The following is a 17,195-nucleotide window of genomic DNA, read 5'->3' on the forward strand; positions in this document are numbered from 1 at the left end:
GTCCTTGCACAGACAAAGCGACAAGATAATGGCCAGCAGCTTCAGATAATTGCTCATCATATCGCATTTACAGTAACGCGGACCAGTGCAGATACGGTCTGTGCATTCGCTTGTTACACTATCACCGAATGTTTCTACTTACACAAACTCTCCAATTTCGGTTTTAAAGTTTTCTCGTTAATAGAGTCAGAAAATAAGGTGCTCCTTCTTTGGATGGAGATGAAATAGAGATACGAAGTAGCAGCATCGTATAATGTAATTATTGTTACTACGATGTTCTGAAAATTTGGACTGTTTGTCTAAACACCCTTCGCCCCCTCCGCCTCAACCTGTGTCCGCCTTCCCTAATTGTAGCCTATGAAACCGTTGCAACCAAACAGAACGAAATCTAAAACCGATATGTTCGCCTCATTCGAACGTCGAATTTACAACAAAGAAATGTTGGTTAAATGACACTTGTAGCATGCCGCTGTCATTACTCAGTCTCTTTTTATTGCGTGCATTAACTAAAATTTATAAGTCCAGTCTTCCCATGCGGACTCCTACCTCTTTTTATTCAATACTCGCCAGTTTCTATATTGAGTGTGGTCTTCGTGATAGCTCTAGTAGATCTTCCTTTGTTGTTGTGCAGGGTGGAGAACCCTTTCCGAGATTTCGGAAAACCATTTGGCCATTTTGGGTTGATAGGAAGCGAGCGTTGTTTACTTTCATAACACACTTTCTTAGCCAAACCGGCTTTATTACATGAGTTGCCAAGTTTTCATTGAAGAACTGTTTCTCTCAATGAAGAGAACTCTTTCTTTTGTACCAGCGCACCCTGGTGTCCCGCCTTTGGAAAGGCACAGCGATCGCGGAACGGAAGCTAGGCCTATTGTTAAGATATGTAATGCTTGAATGTCGTATTGACCAGACTCAGAAAGTTTGGGTTTTCAACCGATCGCGAGGTGAGACGTATCAAGCGAGCAATAGCGATCAATCTCGGCGTATGCACGAGCGGCATCCTTCGCCAGATCGGAAGCCCTTCGTTGTTATTCCACAGAGCCCTGTGTGGTCGAATATTGATACATTACATTTAGAAAGTTCATTGACGAATGTGCTACGAAACAACAAGTGGTACGCGAAAGCAGCGCTTGTTCCTCTATAGCGCATATCGTTCGGTCTCAAAGACGTGTTATATGCGATGTACAGAGCACAACTTGTGTCGCACGATTATTTGATTTGCAAGCACACATGCATCAGTGGGCGAATAGTAAAGTGATTTTATTTTACGATTGTTTTATCCAGGCTCCACTGCAAACGACAACAATCTTGACAGTGTACCAGTATCCATAAGAATAATATTTATAATACAATATTTCCACTTGATCGTATTCAAATCGTACATAATGAAGCTTACCTTCGAGGCTGCTCTATCCTTGTCCAAGCTATAGGGATTATTCTTAGCACCTTTACTGAATATATGCTTTTTGTTTATGTCGGAATCTTGATTCGCAAAATTGTGTTTTCTTATCTATTTGGGCATACAATGTCCTGATAACGAACATCCCGGTAAATTGTCCCACATATAATTAGTTTGTCCGTGACGCTTCCATAATTGAGTGCCAGCAGTCCTGTACAGTCAACATTTCTTGCGTTGGTATATTTTCTGTTTGAAATCACCTTAAGAACTTGCGCTGTTGTGCTATCGGGAATTTCGCATCTAATGAGCAAAAAGAACTTCGCAACCGTCCGCCTTGCATGGACCCCGATGTTGTTCATCTCTAATGCAAAACCGCGGGATTAAGGCGAACATAAGCATCATCTGTAGTAATAGCCGAAGTACAAAGCAGCCTTGCGAGCGAACTTCGTCGGTGAGATTACATTACTTTAGGTTAACGCTACCCAACTTCGCCAAAACGTCCCCGAATAAGTCGAGGTCTATCTCAGCGAAAAACGAAGATAGGTGTAGGAAGCTTTAACTGAGGGTACCATAATCGCAAATCAAGCAGATATTGCTGCGTACTATGTTTTAATATTCTATTTTACGCTGTCATTCCTGCAGGACAGATGCCGTAGAGTGTAGTGCTTGGAATTGGATATTTGGAAACTTTCATAGAGTTGTCTCTATTATATATCCACGTAAAGTAAAACACCTTTCGGTTCTTATAACAGACTAAATGCCTTTCTACGGGGATACGCCAAGTATCTTGTAGTGTTTCCAGTATATATAGTTAGTGCTTCACTTGTATCTGCAAATTTGCCTTACAGCTGAACTACTGCACGGGTTGAGGTAAAATTTAAACAGGACACTCGGACGTCATTAGCAAGAAGAATGCCAATATATTTCACATTTACATGTAACAAACACATGAAGCAAATAAATTTTGAAATGCAATTATGAATTCTGCGAGAAGTGTTTGATTTGAAATAGCTTGTGACATGGCATCACAAAGGCATATTCTGCAGCCACTCTGTTTGTTTAGCTTATGCATTTTCGTTGGTTCGCTTACTCATTTGTGGCAATAATGGTAAAATAGGTTTTCGTGCTTTTAAATTTAGCAAACCATTCGATAAGGTCCCTCAGAAAAAAAGTAAGAAGAAAGAAAAGAAAACTTGGCCATTATGCGCTGTTGTGTACTTGTCGTGCTTGGTGAAAACAATGCCATTATGTGCTGTGGAACACATCTGAATAATCACGAACAACTTATGTATGTGGAGGTGGCGGGGTACAGCACAGGTACGGTCATGTGATCGCTCCTGAATTCTAGGTGGGCTTTTGTTGTTTTAATGTATGTTATTGATAACTTCAATCGACAATTCGTAAATTTAATATATCTGGTGCAAGATTTTTGTGTTTCTTACAGCCTCTGACTCAGAAGTGACCGTTTACGCGAGGAATCATAGATGTCCCTCAAGTGTCATCCCCATAGTCAACTCGTCATAGCACTTAGGACGCCCACTGTAGAGAAATATTTCGACATAACGCCGCATCAAAATATATATTGTTTGTTAACTAGGTAGTCTTATAAACCTACGCATAGTTGGAGATGAATATGTATGTGCGTGAAAAGCGATCGGATGCTAGTAATGAAAACGAAGGCAAAAATATCGAGCCAACAAAGCAATTACGGCGATATTTGATATGATATTATGGTGTATGAGCGCATGCTACTGCTTGATGTCAAAGTATTCCACTAGCCCATGTACGCTACAGACTCAGAAAAAGATTTCTTATTAAATATATCTGTCAAGCAGTTCATGAGTGCGATGGACATCTGTTTAATGGAGTGTCAAGCGGCCGGGGAAATTGGTTTATAGAAATGACAAGTTTAAAGTTTAATCAACAGTAAAATATTTTTGGTACAGTTCCCCAGGAAAAAAGAATGTGGATCTTAGTTATTTCTTTAGTCCAGTAAATTGAGCACGTGACGTGTGAGAGTGCATATAAAAAGCGACGGTAAAAGCGTTGACCACTACAGGACCCTCACCGTCTTCGTCGCATCTGCTTTCTTTGCATCCAATCTAGAGGTGAGAGAAGCATCCGTATACAATTTGCTATAGTGCTGTGCATAGATGTCCTCAGTCTTTAGTATATTTAAAGAATAATCATATATTGCTTAGTATTTCAACAAATATTAAATTTTATTCCGATTAGCATTATTGGTCTACAATATGTTTCAGTTAAGCTAAACCTTAAAGATATGCAAATGCTACGTATCTAGAAAGGTAATGTTGTTTGCTGTCCCTTCGAAATGCTCAGATTATATTTTGCACTCCGCTTAATTGGATAATTAATATTAGATATGCTCAAATACTCAATTCCTGAAATTATATGAAAAGTGTTAATAACACAATTGCATAGCAACATCAGAAATTCCCGAAAGAGCTTTGTTCTGTTCTATACGTGCCATGTAAAAGTGTTTTTCCGAGTGTGAAAGATCCCTGCGAATACGCGCAAAGTGCGTCGAGCGGCCAGTTGCGGGGCAATTTTGCCTGCATTTATCCACACATCCTCGGTCTGGACATCTTCTCCGCGCATTCTGGTCTTAATGACTGTTCAGCCAATACACTTAGCCTTCACCTGGCTGTTCTGGATCTCACTAAACCAATCCCCAGACTCTTAGTTCCCTAGACTTTGTTCGCTTCCCCACCTTCGGCGCTGACTTACGTTGACGTTTTGTGATCCCCACCGGTGCCCCACTGTCAGTCCATCGTGACTTGCATGCTAGACGTCATCCTTACACACAGTATCACAGTAATATAACAGTACCTCATGCAGTACTATCTGTTACGGTGCATACCGTCTGCCTGCCAGTGGTCAATTTTCAATTGACGAGAGAAGTGCTGCCACGCAGAATGTCTCTGGCCCAGCTTTGCTGATTGCAGCATCAATCAGTGGCATCTGTTGGAACAGACAGCAATTCAACCGACCAAACTGTATCATCGCAGTCCGCAACTTGTACTATCGCCGACTTACGGAAAATTATTGCGCCCTACATGCCGTCCAAGCACGTCATGAGTTCTACCGCGTTTTGTTTCTTACCGTCTTCCCACGTAACAATTTATTTGACTTGAACGATCGTTTTTTAGCCCAAACTACAGCTTTTAAACATCGCATAAGTACCGACGATGCCCCTCTTGTTCATCGCCACCCGTATCGAGTGTCGCTGGCTGAGCGTTCTTATCTCAAGAGAGAGAGAAAAAGATGCATAGAAAGGCAGGGAGGTTACCCAGAGGCAGTTCCGCTTTGCTACCATGCACGGTGGAAGGGTGAAGGAGATAAAAAGAGAAGGAGAGCGGAAGGGCGAGATAGCGAGAAGTAGAGACCAACACGAACCAACCGCGTGCACTGCAGAGCGGTAGGGGGCGGCGTTCTTAAAGGCTACCGTGACGCCCCGCAGACCGCAGGAACCTTAATAATGCGAGTAAGGCATTCAGCGTGAAGGTTCTGCAACCTAATGTTTTGAGTTCTGATAGTGTATGATTGTCCAACTGGTCCAGTACTCTGCACAGCGCTTCTCTATCGGCACTATATCGAGGGTAGACACAATTAATATGTGCGAGCGTCTCATTGACGTTGCCTGTGGCGCACCTGGGGATAAGGAAGGCATATGAGTTCGTAAATGCAACGCCTACCCATAGACGGAACAGCATGTTCTGTTCACGTCGTGGTAACCCAGGTGGTAGGTGCATCCGTATGTCCGGAGACAACAAACGCAAACGTCACATAGTGAACGCGGTCGAGTCCCACAGAGGCAAAGTACATTCATGGGACATGAATCGCAGCCCAGCTGCAGGGTCTCCTGGCGAAAGCGGAATCAAGTCACGTTGAGCACTTCCTTGTGCAAATCGGGCGGCTTCGGCGGCTTAATCATTGCCGCTGATGCAGCATTATCCTGGAAGCCATTGAAATATTATGCTGTGTCCCTTGTCCTGGCTGCTATTAAACACGTGCCGATTCCTGATTTCGTTTGTTCATTGTGTCCGTGGCGCATTTGGCTTTTTGTGCACTGAAAGTCTGCCTTGTAGTCACTGAAGACTGTCTATTGTTTAAAATTAAATTATGGGGCTCAACATGTGAAAACCACTTCCTGATTATCAGGCACGCCGTAGTGGAGGACTCCGGAAATTTTGACCACCTATGGTTATTCAACGTGCACCTAAATATAAGTACACGAGTGTTTTCGCATTTCGCCCCCCATCGAAATGCGGCTGCCGTGGCCCGGATTCGATCCCGCGACCTCGTGCTCAGCAGCCCCACACCAGAGCCACTGAGCAACCACGGCGGGTGACTGTCTATTCTAGTGGTGGTTCATGATTAATGAAATGAAGTGCAGAACGGAGTGTCGCAAGATCAGCACACATCGATGTGGTCACACATGAAGTTTTTAATTTGATTTCTTCAGATTTAGCAGGGATGATGACTGCAGCAGCTGAGCTGTTCAGTTTTACCGAACCATCTGTGTAGACATATTGCCGTAATCTGCGTGCGTTGTGAATCTGTTCCAAAGTTGCTTGTTCCAAAGCTTGCAATGACGCTCGAGCTTTTTTTTTCTGATTCCTAGAATTGTTAATTCCACTGTCGGCCGGTGCAGACACCACAATGGGTCTGGTAATCGTGTAGCAGGCGTAAGTTCTAATGGCAAGTAGGACTGATGGCTTACAATACATTTGGAAAAAGTTGAACGGGGCCTCTTTGCTGGAGAGCAAGGAAGATGGTGTGAGGGAGTCCGAGTCAGGTGTCGGTTATGGGCTCTCAGGGCATCTGTATCTATGTGAACTGTCAAAGGAATGTCTCCGGCAATGTCCACTGTCGCAATCGACGACCTAGTTTTTGGGAGACCGAGACAAGCCCTGAGTGATTCTGCTTGCACACTTTGTAGTGTACGGATATTTGTAGCGCAATTATTTCCTAGTACAGGTAAGCTGTACTGCAGGAAGTCCAAAAACAGTGCTTTATATAGTTGCAGCATTGAGGGTACTGTAACATCAATGTTCGTGGCAATGTTCGTGGCATGCGTCTTCCATAAGTGATTTAAACTTGTGCCAATCTATTGTTTGTTTAAAATTGGATGGGACTCATTTGGTTAGGCCTTTAATATTCAGGTAGGCAGAAATGCGGGCGCTTCCGTGATTTTCGATATCTGCGAACCAGAGGACGCGACGAGTAAGTTACGTCCGGCCGCGCAGAAACGTGGGACTGCCATTATTTAGACAGCAAAGTTCACCGTCACAAGCAAAGCAGACGAGGTTTCTTCCTTTGGAATTTACCTTGACGCTTCCCCAAAGTGAATTATGTGTGTTAAAGTCCCCAACAACAATCCATGGACCAGGAGTCGCATCCATAATGCCACTCAGTCTCGGTTTGTCGAAACGACTTGAAGGAGAAAAGTAAGCGCGCACTAGAGTAAATGAAAGTTTGCGCTTTCTCACGATCTAATAGACATACAGAGAACTGTCATTAGGCAGCACTGGATGAACAATGTAAGTTAGTTCCCACCGTATGTAGATGATCACCTTGCTAATTTCATTACAAGTCGGTGACACATAAGGTTCATATCATGAGATCTGGACGGGTTTCTCGAGGTTCGGTTCACATACGACAATAATGGGGAATTGATTGGTGAAAACGTAACGACGAAAATCAGCAATAAGGCATTTCACTTCACAAGCATTCCATTGCATAATAGACGTTTCCTACACTTGTATGAAGAACGGCGAACGTGGTAGAGCCATTGTGCTTGCTATTCGAGGCTCGCGAGAATCGGATGCAGACGGTCCAGCAGTTGCAGTGCACCCCTAGCAGATGGCGTCTGCATGTCATTTATGAATATGCAAATGACTTTCAATAGAGACTTGACTATACCGATTACTTGCTTGTCTTGTCCTCTCACGCTATGTGTGCCGTCATTAGTACGTTAGTAATCCACCGTCGATGTTTGTTCTGCTGGAGGAGTTAATGTCGGAAGTGCAGGCCAGGCGTTGTCAGAAGACGTATTAAATGCGTCCCCAGAAGCCGTGTTGCGAGTGTGGGTAAGCGCCTTGGGAGCACCAGGTGTTGGAAGTTGCGTCTTCCGTACGACGGTCTCAGCATTTCCAGGAGATGAAGATCGTCTGCGGCGCGCACGACACTGTCGGCGGACTGTCTTCGCGCTGAGTTGCCTCTCACTATTTGTTTTAGGACTTTCAGTTCTTTCTTGTGTCTCGGGCAGTCTTTCGACGATGCTTCATGGGGTCGAGGAAAATTTGCAGGCTTAAAATCAGTCGCATGGCAAGCATCAGCGCTGCGCTGCTCAGAACATTCTCGGCACACGGTTGAATTTTTGCATATGCCGTTGACACGCCCTATCTTCAAACTATTACGGCACTAAAGTGGTCCTGGAATGAATGGTCGCAGAGGATGACAAGAAAATCCAACTAACACGTGCGACGGCAAGCTTCCTCCCTTGGTGGTTATCCTCACAACGTGATTCTCATAGGTGACGGATTTCAATAATAGTTACATCTGCTGTGGCTCCATCGCGGCAGATATGGCTTGCCTGTTTAGCCCATTCCGGTCGTCGGTTAGCGTCTCGGGCAAGAGGGGTATGGTATGAGCCATGCCATTGTTCTTTGCCATCGCGGTCGTCCTTGTTGAAGACGAGGAAGCAGTGGCGATTCTCCTCTTTCTATTTTGCCTCACAACTGTCTGGTAATGACCTCTGTCAAGTAATGACCTCTGTCAACCGTCAAGTAATGACTGTCGCCATGGTGTCCTCGCTGGCTGTGTCGTTCATGTGGTTGTTCCGCTTCCTCGGAGCGCTTGACGATTTGACGTCTGTCTCCTCCGTACGTCTAGCGGACTCCACTTCCATCGCTGAAACTCTCGGGAGCGGCGTCTCACGAAAGCACGCAGAAATAATTGTAAAATGATCGTAGTGGAAAACGGGGTTCCGCACAATAGCGACTTCCTCCTCTCCTCGCAACAGTTCTCAAGATGCTTGCAAAGAACATTATTGAGCCCTCCTCTAGTACATGGGCGTCGCCTGTTGTACTGCTGAAAAAGAAAGACGTATCAGGACGATTTTGCGTGGGTTATCGGTATCTTCATCATTATCAGCCTGGCTATGCCCACTGCAGGCAAAAGGCCTCTTCAACACTTCTCCTACTAGCCTGGTCATGTGCTAATTGTGGTCATGTTGTTTCTGCAGATGCAGTGATGGCGTAGAGGTAGAGCATTCGCCTCGCGTGCAAAAGGACAGTGGTTCAAATCCCGGTGCCACGCAATTTCCCACCGGAAAAAAAATCAGCGTGTTGTTAAAATTGCATAAACAGGCCTGTAGTGCGCTTTGATTCCGGTGACCAGAAACGGTAATGCACTCCCTCACCAGAGCAGGATTGGCCACAACCTCTTATATGAATACAACAATCGGCATCTTAACAGTGTTACAAAGAAGGACGTGTATCCTCCATCTTGCATTTGTGATGCCCTTGACTGCCTTCATGGTGCTCGCTATTTCTGATCCTTTGACCTTCGATCCGGCCACTGGCAGATCGCACAGAACGATCTAGACCGGGAGGAGACCTCCTTTGTTAGACCCGACGCTTTTTCTCAATTCAGTGTGATGCCATTTGGTCTATGTAACGCTCCTTCCACATTTGAACGCATGATGCAATCCCTTCTTCACGGTTTCAAATGGTACAGATGTCCGTACTATTTGATCGACGTTAAAGAATTCTCCCAAACAATGGCTACACTCCACGAGCGCCTCTGAGCAGTCCTGGACGCTTTTCGTCGAGCCGGCCTGCAACTCAACGCATAAAAATGTCAATTTCGACGTCCTTGGACATCTCGTATATGCTAACGGACTGCAGCCGGAGCCAGGCGGAATTCATGCATTTAGGCACTTCCTTGTTCAGAAATACGTCCCAATAATGTTCTCAGCTTCATCGGTCTTTCCTCTAGTTCCGCCGCTTCATGAAAAAATGTCGTGACGACAGTACGACCAGTGACCGAGCTTTTGAAGGAAAAGAGGCGATAACGCGACCTCCATGTTCTCGCAGCTAATCAGTCTTCTCACAACGCAACACAAGGCAACCGTTCTCGCCAATTTGTATCCTTCTGCGTCTATCGAAGTCCGTGCTGATGTCAGCGGCCGCGGAATCGGTGGAGTACTAGCGTAACGCCGGCGTGTGAACGAGCGTGTAATCGCTTACTGCAGAAGGCTCCTCTCATCTTCTGAGCGCAACTATTTTATCACGGAGCGTGAGTGTCTGTCCCCAATTTCGGCGGTTGCGAAGTTCCACCTATACTTGAATCGCCGACCCTTTATAGTCGTCATGGAACATCACCCGCTTTCCTGGTTGCCCTCACTGAAAGATCCTACAGGAAGACTTGGTCGCTTGGCGTTACGCCTCCAATAATATCCGTCTTTTGTCGTCTACAAATCTCGGCGTCCGTAAAGGAAGCTGATTGCCTCTCTCGCTGCCCGGTCGACGAGCCTGTACACGCCGACACTAGTACCGCCAACGGCCTTTTCTCTCTGTCTAACCTTTGCTAACATCTCCGACAAGCAGTACCGAGACCTATCGCTACATGTACTCATCCAGCGTTGGTACTCTACACCTACAGAGGCTTCGGTTCGCCGATATGTCCGCCAGGGCGGCATTCTGTACTGAAGGAACTGCCTCACTGCCGGATCTGAGCTTGTCTAGCCCAAACATCTATGACGGACTGTGCCCTTTGAGCTCCAGGACGCACACGCTGCCCGGCACCTTGGGTTAACGCGGACGTATGACCGCATCCGCCGCCGTTTCTATTGGCCCGGGATCACTCACTCCGTCCGACGGTATACATTGCTGCCTGTGATTCCTGCCAGAATTCGAAAACGCCTCAGGTGCTGCCATCCTGTCATCTGCAGCCGGTCACCGTCCCTGTGGAACCATTCTTTCGTGTTGGATTAGACGTCCTCGCCTCGTATGCCACATCATCCTCACGAAACAAATGGCTAGCCGATGTAGCTGATTACGCCACCCGATACGCCATCACGCGGGTTTGCCCGACCAGTTGCGCCACTGGCGTTGCAGGCTTTCAGTTTCAGTTTCAGTTTAGTATACTTTAAATACAATGCATTGGAAAAATACAATATACAGACGAGGGTCCCGTAGTCAAAGACTGCAACGGGAACCTCGGTTTCTCGCACGATTTTATAATGCTTCATGGAGACACGAGACAGCTGCTACTGACCTTCGTCTTAACTTTTACCGAACCCGCCGTGGTTGCTCAGTGGCTATGGTGTTAGGCTGCTGAGCACGAGGTCGCTGGATCGAATCCCGGCCACGGCGGCCGCATTTCGATGGGGGCGAAATGCGAAAACACCCGTGTACTTAGATTTAGGTGCACGTTAACGGCGTGCCTCATAATCAGAAAGTGGTTTTGGCACGTAAAAACCCCATAATTTTTACTTTTACCGAAAGTTATCGACAACATCGTGCACTCCTGCACCATTAAACAGAAGCTGACCACCTCATACCACCCCCAAACTGGTAGACCGACTGTTAAACCGTACACCCAAAGTTATGCTGTCCATGTACACCAGTGAGCAAAAGTGTACGGACCACAGGGTCGCCGAAAAGACTAAATTTCTTCGTTTTTAACACGCATAAACTGATATTGATGAGCGCACAGAAAAGTACCCAAGGCCAAGTATGGGTTGCAGTCCTGATTTCCAAGTTGCATTCACAGGCACAGGTAAAAGTCAGCTTTATCGCGCAATCCCTGGTCCATATACTTTAGCTCACGGGTGTATGTTCCGAAGAACCACCATGACTGAGACACTGCCCTGCCTTACGTCACATTTGCGTACGAGTCATCTCGGTCCGACAGTGCCGGATTTTCTCCATTTTAACTACATTACGGTTGCGAACCGACCCCTCTCCTTGATACTGCACTTCCTCCTGCTGCGACCTCAACTAGCGTGTATGCGCACGACGCCATCACCCTCGCCGACCGTGGACGTCAGCTTCGCCGTACCCAACTAACGGTCGCGCAAACCACTTAACAGCCTCTGTACAACGCCCGCCATTTTTACGCACAGTTTTCCTCTGGTGCGCTCGTGCTCCTGTGGTCGCCCTCTCATCACATCGGACTTTCGCAGAAGCTCAGTTCGCAATACATAGAGCCCTACCGCCTGATGCGCCAAGTGACGCCATTGGCGTAGGAAATTTTGCTCTAATTTTGACCTGGCCTCTACTCTGGCGTCCAGTGATGTAGTGCACGTCAATAGGCACGTCAGTAGGCGAACAGAAAAGACGAAAAGCCTAAAACAATGCGCTGTTTAAATTGCAACCATTTCAGACGGGCTTGAGTCTCCGAGACCGTTCGTGAGACTGCGCACTGTCCACTCGCGAGAGAAGAACGAAACTGAGTTGCCCGACGCACCTGCGACTTTCGACGCGCGGTCTCCTAGTTCGGGGAGGGAGGCGCATTCACGCTGTTCTTTTGTCGGCAAGGCAGTGGCCTTTCTTTCACCCAGGAAGGGAGCGCCCACTGAAACACGCTTTCGATCTTGCCCGACGCTTCGCTACATTCGTATGCTTGGAATGCCTTCACACCACTGAGAACAGGCGCCATTCGCGCTGTCTGAAACTGTGTGCAATCCTTTATTTGCCGACATACGTGACGCCTAGTCTAGATTTTTACAACTGCCTAAGCTTCGGATTTAGTCCACTCTGGTTTTTCTTAACGTCTTGGCTGTTGGCACGTCTTGGCTGTTGGCACGCATCGCCGCGCGAGTACCACGTTCTCGGCTTGTGCTTTCGTCGCTTGCCTTCGGTGCGGCCGGCCAAGCTTCCGATCTCGGCACTCGTATTCAAGGTACGGTGCCTTCTCGTTGCAACGATTGTACTATGGGCGGGGAAACCAGGCTACCCTCGTTGTCCTCGCTACATGTCACTGTTTTTGTCAGAACGTGACTGCATCAGACGCTATCTCAACTAGCCGACTCCCCGTGTGGTCTCTCCTCGACAGGCTGGATTTTATCAACGCCATATAAATTAAAGGGCCACTGTGAACCACTCTTCCCAAAGTGACCTAAGTAGACTACGAAATGACATTGTGTTTGCGCTCCTCACACAGTCTCTACACCAGCACCACATCATTTCCTACGCATCCTGAGCTAGTAGTTATCTCAATAGGTGGTCTGTCCTCGACAAGCTCAGCATTGTCGCTATCACCCAGGCCATCGAAGGTGGCCTGCCTCAATGCATCATAATACCTCAACAAAGCCAAGTTAGCCTCATCGTAGTCCCGATTCCTCTCACCAAGCAGGACTTGCAAAATACACGCGACATTTTAAGGGAGCCACGGGATCAAGCTCTCGGACCAGAGGTACCGGCTCGCCCTTCTTCATGTGCTCGTTATAAATAAGAGCAAAATATAAGAAACATTCGCTGATCCTGAAGGCGTGAATTGAGCGAGCCTCGGGCTCTTCCCAATTAAGTCTTTGAATTTCTTGTTCCAGTTCATTCATCCAAACAGAGAGCAGTCATGCTGGCTCTTTTGCATCTCTCTCGTACCACCTGCGCTTTTCTGCTTCTTCACGCTCACGACTCTCACGCCTCTCGCGTAGCTTTCCATCCAGCTTTCGCTCAACAAGCATTTCCCAAGCCTCGTCCACTTCCACAACCATCACGTCTTCTGCCTGCATCATGTCGAGAATTGCTTTCCCTGTTTTCACGGAACTGGCGGAAATGCCGAGCTCCTTGCGAAATTTAATGAGGTCCTGAACTTGGAAACCTTCCATCGCGATCTCATTCCTCGTGTTGCTTCCCCACTATATTGTCCCTTACTTCAAAATAGAATCGAATGTTTTAAGAAAGTAAATTCGTAAGTGATAGACCACCAAAATACAAAACCCTCTCCTAAGATCTGCCTGTGCTAGAGACGTCCGGCGACCTGAAAAGCAAACGTCAGGCACTAACTCAGCTAAAGTATCTGACACCCGGCGGTCTCGTAGTGGCAATCGAGTGGCGTAGCGGGCGTCTTTGAGCCTCACATATCACAGCATTGTATGCGCTGTTAAGATACTGGTTCGCTAATACTATAGCTGCAATGCTCTCTTGCGACTCGGAGTCGACAATGCGAGACAATCTCTTCGAGCAGACGAAAAGGAGACGAAACGCTTTTACACTATGTAGCATATACAGCAGGTAATGACGTAGAGGTAGCGGGGCTGAAGAGAGAGCCAAACCGGCAGCGACTATCTCTTCTAAGAATGGCTGCTTGCGCCTTAAATTCCTTTCGCAATTCGACGTCCGCAGGAACCAGGCGGGGCCGGTGCTGACGTCAGCCACGTCGCATTCTCCTTCCATGGGTGCAGCAGTGTTGGTGCGCCGGGCCACGTGATTCCTAGGTTGGGATAACTAGAAGGGGTCGGTAGTTCACGCAACATTGCAGGTTGTGAGCTACAAAAGCAACTACTTCAAAAGAACGAGGGGGGGGGGCAGGGGGGAGCGCCCGTCGCTTCGTTGATAGGCACACACGGTAGCAGAACACCGGGTATGAACCGACAACAAGAGCCCATAGCACGCAAACCACTAAGAAATAGCGTTACGGCGTCAATACTTCACAAGAAAGTGCGCCGGTAAGTTCAACATGTGCCTGAAATCAGGGACAAGCAGCCGTACTTTCGTGGTTTCCCCTGGGCCCGGCACAACTAGCGTTGAAAAAGCATCCATAAAACCCCAGTACATGCTTGTCCCGTCTCTATAGGCTTCAGAACTCGGAAAAAGATGTTTCCTGCGTGCATAAGTTACTAGTATCAAACACCAAGCGCTACCCATAGACGAGTACGGTGTGTTCAGTATAGATATACCCGGAATCACTTGTCATTTACAACAGTATTTGTTTCCCACCCGCAGTTTTATTATATAAGATTGGTGAAGATTAGCTTCGGCAACAGCATTCAAGATGATTAAGACAAAGCAGGCACAGCGGCATGATAACTGAACCAGAAGGATAATCATCTTTAAAAACGATGAAAGGATAAAAAACGTAACTTTCTATTAGAATAGGCAGAAACTCACATGGCGAGGAATCTAGGGAAAAAAGGTCGGCATGTTTCACTGTTATCATTTGGTCAGGTTTCTGCGGTGAATCTTCCTTTTTTTTTATTCCCATAAGGAAATAGGAATGTGTTGTAGGCACTCCTTCATAGCTCGGCTTTTGCAAGATATTGCCATGGGATAACATGATTTGTTCTTCAATAAAGATAGAATGGCGTTAGCATTCTACAAGCGAGAAGTTCAACCTCAATAACTAACTCTTTAGCCCGATTCCAGTCGGACGCTGAAAACATTCCAAGCCTATGGGGAAAATGCAAAAATAATGCAGTTATTCTTTTAGGAATAAGTTATACTTTTAGGAATAAACACTTGTAAGATACTTCGAATACGCGGCCTAATCACTGTCACAGCGTTGCCACATTGTAAGCATAGCATTCTTGTATTCAATTAGGTTTCTTGGTAAAATATGTAGAACTCGTCGTGAAGAGTTATCAATTTTTGTTGCTAATGCACAAATACTAACAATATTATTTATTAGAAACTTCGAAATAATTACAGTTCACCCATGCAATTTACGACCTTAATTCAAATGCGAAAGCAAAGGATTCGAAGAGTGTAGTGATAACCATCAATCTATTGTGGTCGCACGAACGGTATTTACAAAAATGTATATACTTTTTTATGTCCAGGTCTCAAGTCGAAGACATGGACGGCTTGCTCGGGAAATACATCTTCAGGATGGTTGCTGCCGTACTCGGTAACGGGGGTGGGGACCCACTGGAAAGGAGATCGCGACAGCATTTGCGCAATTTGTTGGAGAAAAGCTTCATTACTCTTGTGATCGCGGTGACATAGGGAGAAACAGATGAAAAATTAGAATCGCCTATGATTGCCAAGAAGAATGGGGCTTCCCGGTGTCAGATTGCTTTGATTCCGATGCACAGACGAGATCATCATTATCTTTTACTGCAATTTGTCACTGATGTAATGTGTTTAGAACCTTTGGTGGGTGTGCCTTCTCTATACAGATACGTTAACAGCTTGTCGCGTACGAACAGTGAATGTTTAGTTGCTGTGTCTGTGTGCATTTGGTTCGCGCAGAATTTCTATTTCTGCTTATTCACGATATTGGAACAAGGGAATCCTCATGAGGGAGACAACGCCGTAACATAATAAAAGAACTAATCTTTCTATCCTTTATAGCCTTCTTTCTTGACTACGATTTGTCAATCAGTGCATCTGTTTTTCGGAGCCTATAACACCCACGAGAAAAGTAACAAGCTGTAGCAGCTGTCTTTACAACATGTTTTTCTGTCTTCGTACAACTGCAGCACTTAAACTGCCACTGAATAAGTGAGAAAATTGAGGGCTATAAATATCAAGAAATATATATTCCAGTACTCGCTCTTTATTTCTCGTTGACTTTTGGATCATACGAGCGAACCACCACCTCTGATTTGTCATTTTGCAGCTACGCTGATTATGGCCCCAAATGAAGCTGGGGCAATTCCACCTTTTCTCTGGCCCACGGGACGAAATGAAGACAATGTCGAGTAACGAAGCATCAGTCTTCGGGATACAATGGTGCTGGTTCGCGTTCCCTTGACGACACCTGCTACGTAACTAAATAAAATGAATGAAGCAAAAATACCCTGGAATGAATAAACAGGACATTATTGGCGACAAACTCACTTTTCTACCTAGTGTCACATTTTTTTTTATTTCCTTTCGCGTAATCGCCCTTAGGCGCTGCTATACATATATTTCTCAAGCTGTTCCTTGGTCGCATGATGCTCAAGAGCCTTTCTTACAATATTTCGTGTTAAACATGAAGAAAGGGCGTCAACCGAGGGTCCCGATGTTTATTTGTCATATCATAGGAAGCCAACATGCACTGACACCAAAATACACGGAGGGGAAATTACTTGTGCTTACAAAAAAAAAAATAAAGATGCGGTAAATAAATGGAAATGAAGGTGGATGAGGAAACAAGTGGCCGCAGGTGGGGAATGATCCCACAACCTCCGGATTTCGCGTGAGATGCTCTACCAATTGAGCTACTGCGGCCCCATTTCCCCATCCACTTTCTTGGGTATTTATGTGTCCTGGGAGAACCCTGGGAGTGTTATCCAGCAGTACCACTCACAGACCTCGGCGGCGGATGTAGAACATCCTTTCTACTCCAGGCGTCCTGAGAACGTGATCGTTTTGGGTGAAGGCATCCGGTCAATAAATCCACACTAGCTTGCTTCTTGAACGCATCCATTTAGCCGGATTCGGGACCCTCGTTATCTAATCAGCGGGAGGAAAAGGGTTTAATCGATGGGCCCGGTTTTTATTGGTCATATCATAGGAAGCCAACAAAGACTAACACCAAGGACAACGTAGGGAAATTACTTGGCCTAATAAAACGAAAATAAACAGTTGATAAATAATGGAAGTGAACGTGGATGAAAAAACAAGTTGCCGCATATGGGGAACAATCCCACAACCTTCGCATTATGCGTGCGATGCACTACCAAGTTAGCTACCGTGGCGCCGCTTCCCTTTCCAAAGTTGATTTTTCATCCACCTTCATTTCTGCTAACTTATCGTTTATTTACCTTCATTTATTAAGCAAAAGTAATTTCCCCTAGCTAGTCTTTGGTGTCAATGTTTGTTGGCTTCCAATA

The 17,195-nt window shown here is 46.0% G+C and overlaps 1 long non-coding RNA gene across 1 annotated transcript; it reads left to right on the forward strand.

The window, feature by feature from the left end:
- Positions 1–3,452: 3,452 nt before the first annotated feature.
- LOC129382665 (uncharacterized) lies at positions 3,453–16,210 on the forward strand. Its single transcript, XR_008610704.2, has 3 exons — positions 3,453–3,507; positions 15,213–15,280; positions 15,995–16,210. It is a non-coding gene; the product is annotated as an uncharacterized lncRNA (long non-coding RNA).
- Positions 16,211–17,195: the final 985 nt, after the last annotated feature.

The sequence above is a fragment of the Dermacentor andersoni genome, chromosome 6 (assembly GCF_023375885.2).
Source record: "Dermacentor andersoni chromosome 6, qqDerAnde1_hic_scaffold, whole genome shotgun sequence".
NCBI lineage: Eukaryota > Metazoa > Arthropoda > Arachnida > Ixodida > Ixodidae > Dermacentor > Dermacentor andersoni.